Source organism: Cervus elaphus, chromosome 1 (genome assembly GCF_910594005.1).
Source record: "Cervus elaphus chromosome 1, mCerEla1.1, whole genome shotgun sequence".
Classification (NCBI taxonomy): domain Eukaryota; kingdom Metazoa; phylum Chordata; class Mammalia; order Artiodactyla; family Cervidae; genus Cervus; species Cervus elaphus.
This window is the reverse complement of record NC_057815.1, coordinates 64242336-64248335: the sequence shown is the minus strand read 5'-3', so window position 1 is coordinate 64248335 and position 6000 is coordinate 64242336.

The following is a 6000-nucleotide window of genomic DNA, read 5'->3' as shown; positions in this document are numbered from 1 at the left end:
GACGCAAGCTAAGGAATGCAGACCAGCTCTCGAAACTGGAAAAGGCAAGGAAACAGATTTTCCCTTAGAGCCTTCAGAAAGAACACAACTCTGCTGAAACCTTGATTTTTAGCCCCACAACATTTATTTTAGACCTTGACCTCCAAACTGTAAGATAATACATTTGTGGTATTTTAAGCCACTGAATTTATACTGATTTATGGTCCTTTGTTAAGCAGTAGGAAAATACTAACTCAGAACTCACCCACAAGGCAGTGTGAGTAAAGGTTACTCCACTGGTGCCCAAATGCCTTTTCTGCTGTTGGCACCTCAACCTTAGATCTTTCCTTTTTAATCATCTTTTCTTGACACTTGGAAGATTCCATTTGGAGATGAGGCCAAGAAATGCCAAGAAAAAAATCGATTATATGAATTATTTAAAATGTAACATTTGCTCATAAATACATAGTTTAGAAAGGATATTTCATATTTAATTATATAATTTAATCCACAAAATAACACTATATAATTTATTTATAATTATCATTCTAACTTAACAGAAGAGGAAACTGACGTCCTAGTGTGTTAAAGCAATTTATTCAAATTGATGCAGCTGGTAAATTGCGGCATGTTACCCTAACCTTAAATACCTTTCCATTCAATTATTGCTCCTCATCACATTTGAAGGAGTGCATACTTCAGAGGTATAACAACAAATATAAATAATACAATTTTCCTTTTTACTATCACTTTCTACTCAAGTTCATACCGAAAGTATAACCATTTTGGAATCTGACTGATTGATATTTAAATCTTAACTCTGTCATCACTAGTTTGTGACATTGGGTAGGTACTTGTCTCATTGATAAAATGTGGATAATAATATAATAATATTGTGAAAATGACTTGAGACAAAGTCTGTACAACACAACATAGTGTTCGTCACATGGATAATGCTCAATGAATGGAAGACTTATTTGGATAGAAGTTGGCAAAAACTGATATTTTTGTAATTACATTTGGAGTATTTAAAATATTCTAGTTGTGGATTAAATAACAGTTTCTGTATACTCTATGTATATTATATATAGTACATGAAGTATTTGGTGTGGTCTGATGCGGACTAAAACTATGGAAAATGTTAATTGTTCTTATCACTAATTTGAAAATGACAATAGCTGATTTGTTTATTTCCTCACCCCATTCTTTTATCTCCTTCTCCTGGTAGAAAGACACTTTTACAAAATGCAATATGCATACACTTATGCTATGAGGAACTGTCAGAATGAATAAGAAAGTGTTTGTTCATCCTGTAGCTACTTGCCCAAGTTCACTATTACAAGGGACTTATTCATTTTAAGAGTCTACTCATTCTGTCTAATTATTGAGCCAGGTAGAATAAAACTGAGGACTTGGGCTGGTGCTCTTCCTGAATATCATGTTGCAAGTAAATGCAGAAGACAGAGTTCATGTCACAGTCCAAGTAGAGCTGGGCATAGAATTCTACCCCTAGAATACTTCACAGGCACACTGCAGACAATTCCTGAAGAAAAGACACTGTGATCCTATCCTTTCTCAATCTTCTTTATTCCCTCTGCTTTCTCCAAACAAGTGTGCTAACAGATACTTATTTTTTGAGTGTAACAGGCTCTAACAAGAAAGATTATTAGACCTTGATGTGCTCCCTCTGTGGGGTAATCTTTCACTGATTTTTGAAAGGAATCCGGGGTTTTAGTGGCTAATTTTGAGATGCAATGGTGGCTCAGATCATAAAGCATCTGCCCGCAATGCGGGAGACCCGGGGTTCGACCCCTGGTTTGGGAAGATCCCCTGGAGAAGGAAATGGCAACCAACTCCAGTATTCTTGCCTGGAAAATTCCACGGAAGAGAGGACCCTGGTAGGCTACAGTCCATGGGGTCGCAAAGATTCGGACACGACTGAGAAACATTCTTTTCTTATGTGCACTATTGAAGTAGGGGGAGAGGCTTCTAGGAGGCTGAGGCTCAGTCACACAGAATTTATCAGTAGTAGCATTGTCTTCCATATTCATCTGCTTCTTTTTCTATGTGTGACTTGATGAATAACGGGTGTAGAGGAAAAGTGTCTGTATATGTGTCCAAAGGGGCATCAGTCACCTCGTTCCCCTCATTATGACTGTTTTCAACACTTGGCAGAGTCAACTACAAAACCAGCACTCACAGAACAGTTGGAATGCCAAAGAGAAGAGCAGCATAAATTTATCATGCCCTTTGGATAAGGGACCACTCAGGGCTTAAGAATTTTGAAGGTTAAGAAGATAAGAGTCATGCTTAATACAAGGATAAGAGTAGATACTTTCTCAGTAAGTTCAGTGTGATTTAATTCAATAAAGCGATTAAGTATTTTGTTGACCCCTGCCCCCATTAAATAAACAAGGAATTCAATGTGTGCGTGTTGCTAAGTCTCTTTGCAACCTCATGGACTGCCAGGCTCCTCTGTTCTTGGGATTTCCCAGGCAAGAATACTGGAGTGGGTGGTCATTCCTTCTCTATAGGATCTTCCTGACCTACAGATCGAACCCGTGTCTCCTGCTTGGCAGGCGGATTCTTTACCACTGTGCCATCTGGGAAGCTCGAGGATTCAATACTGTGAGAAATTGTTGAGTGAGTGGATGATTGAATACAGACAGGAGATCAGACCACAGATATGTGCTTTTAACTGTATTTGCTCTGGTCTTACCTAATGCAGGAGTTGGCCATCAAGCGGCAAGGCAGAGATTAAAATCTTATTTCTCGCTGTGATTTAAAAAATACTTTTCTATTAGTGCATCTGTGAAAGTAAAGGGTTTTTCTGAATTCCTGTGAAGCAGCTATTGGGTCAGGAGTCTGATAAAGAACAATGCCTGTTAGTGTGAATGAGGGAAATGTGATGTTGAACGTACACAACTGAGAAGAAATATTATGCATCTGTGTGACCTTTCTGAAAAGTTTCTGATAGCATGTATTTCTTCCTGACCCTGCCAGCTTTCATGGTGGAGACCCTCTTACCTTCACCTGATCTGAGATGCTGTCCAGATGTATGCATGTATGTATGTATGCATGTATGTTTCTGAAGCTGTCTCTCTTGCTTTATCGTTCCTTAGGATGAATTTGCAAAAAAGACTAATTCTCTAATTTTCCTATCTGGGAAATGAAAGTGTTATTTATTAACTAACATAACATATTAACTAACATACTAACTAACATAACATATTAACATATTAACTAACATATTAACATATTAACTAACATTAACTAACATATTAACTAACATACTAACTAACATAACATATTAACTAACATACTAACATACTGCTAGTATGTTCTTTTTTCTGCTAGTGTATTCTTAAAATAAGTATCTCTGAAAAAAATGCTAATATCAAATTTTAATTATTTTTTGAAATCCTTGGATCCAGAATTGAGTTACACATGCTAGATTATCACTGATTTTATCAGTATACAAATTTACTTTTTAAATGGAAACAACTTTTCTTTGAAGGTAAAGTGTATTTCTTTTAAAAAGGCAAATTCACACTGGATATGTTCATATTGATTCAATAGAAATAATATTTATTAAGTATCTACTGTGGACCAGACAAGTTTGTAGCTACACTCAATGTAGAGAAACATTTAAGAAGGTTATATGTATAGCATAACAATTAATTTATCATATTTAAGTGTTTAAAGAATCTAATTGGGTATTGAAATGGATGGGTACACAAGTATTACAAATTAAAGTGTATCTCTATATATGTGAAGGAATCCATCACATTATAGTAATTGTATGTATAGTAGTAACTGCATTATAGTAATTGTGGTAGCTAAAGCAAAGGAAGAAGTAGAGTCCCTGAGACATACAGCAATAGGATGACATGAGTATTGGGGGCACAGGCCACATGCCTTGGGCAGGGCTTCTCCATAGGGTAGCTGGAGAATAGCCTGGAGTATCATAACATATGGTGTTGTAATGACATATATATCAAATTCAGTCACAGAGAAGATCATAGATATGGTCTGGCATCAGCATACATCAGTTTCAGCATGGCCACATGCTTACAGTAGGTCTAAGGGATGATTTGTTTGAGGTAAACTATCAATCAGGAGAACATGGGGCAAAGGGGATTCACTCCTACAAGGCTTTTGTTATTACAGCTGTTCCCAGCTTGACTGCCAATTACTGGAATACAATGAAATGGTGGGGTGGGATGCATGTGGAGATATTCAGTACCAGATGGCACGTGACCAACCCTGACTGACAGAGTATGGATAAAGCAGACCTGGTGGAGCAGAAGCAGTCACAGTTGTTGATTTTATGTGTTTAGAACCAATGAAATGTACAGCATCTCAGATCAGGTGAAGGTAAGAGGGTCTCCACCATGAAAGTTGGCAGGGTCAGGAAGAAATACATGCTTCATAGAAGTAGTGAGTGCAGGACACATCAGAGAGGGGGTTGATTCTCACAACAGCCATTGTGTAGCATATACAGGACAGGAAACAGATCCAGATTGGGGAGCCTCCCACCTTGAAAAGACACAAGGAGTTGGTGCAGGGCTGGTCGACAACAATGGCATCAGAAGATGACTACTGTTGGATGAGGTGCCTACCTTCCAAAGAGACTAATTGAGTCACAAACACAATATTTTTGAGAAGTCTGGGAATTATGAGAGCTGAGTGATTAGAAAATGGTCTGAATGGGAAATTGCTTATCATATGTTAATAAATACACATATTTTTCCTAAATTAAACCTTAAAATGAGCTATATTTTCTCCTGATGGTGTGTTTATAAATCACAAGCCCAAATTTATGGAATGAAGAATAAACATTTTAAACTTTGTCACCAAATGGACATGAGTCATAGTAAACGCTACATCAACCCCTGTCCTTTTTTTCCACATAAAAGTCAATTTTGCCTAAAGTAACAAATTACTTTTTCATTATGCCTGTGGGTATACTTTTGTTGTTGTTCTGTTGCTCTGTCATGTTTGACTCTTTGTAACCCCATGGATTGAAGCACGCCAGACTTCCCTTGTTCTTCACTGTCTTCCGGAGTTTGCTCAAGCTCATGTGCATTGAATCGATGATGCCATCCAATCATCTCATCCTCTGTCATCCTTGTCTCCTCCCGCTCTCAATCTTTCCCAGCATCAGGGTCTTTTTCAATGAGTCAGCTCTTCACATGGGTGTAACTAACCACTCTTTTATACACATTAGATTAAAATAAATTAGAAAAATCATGAAAACAGGAAAGAGAGAGAAAGAGAAACGCCTAACTCAACCATCATCTTGCCATCCTATCCTTGTCCTCTGTGTAATTCTTTACAGCCTGCTGAAGATGTTTTCATGCTTTTGCCTTCATCTGGGGCCAGCGTTACCTGTCAGGTCTTCCTTTTTTCCCTCAGATCTCAGTTTCTCTAGGAGCCCTGTACTCCCACCCTGAATTTGCCTAGGATCTTTGGTTAAAACACAGAGATCTCTTGGAGGATCTCTGTCCTGCAAGCTAAAAACCTGAACTTCTAGGTAAGATCGAGTCTGTATTTGACTCTGCAGCCTTGTTTCAGCCTTGTTTGCTGCTGCTCCTATATCTTTCATTTCAAAGGTTTATCACCTTTAAAAATGCTGATTCCTCGACTTTGACTTTCCTTCCCATTTGTCGCCCTTTGATGTATTAAAACTACCCAGTGAAAGACACAGATTAATCATCACTTCCTTGATGATATCTCTTTTGATGATTTTCCTGCTCTCAAGTCTCCCTACCAATGGGGTGAATTCATAAAGACACAAACTCCCTTGTGTATTTATGTTTGCTTAAATACACACTTGTTTCTTTCTCTGTTTCTTTGGAAGTAGGCAGGTCTGATGGCAACCCATGCCGGTATTCTTGCCTGGAGAATTCCATGGACAGGGTAGCCTGGCAGGCTATGGTCCATGGAGTCGCAAAGAGTTGGACATGACTAAGCAACTAAGCAACAACAAATTAGTGATTGTTGTTTTATTTGGAGAGC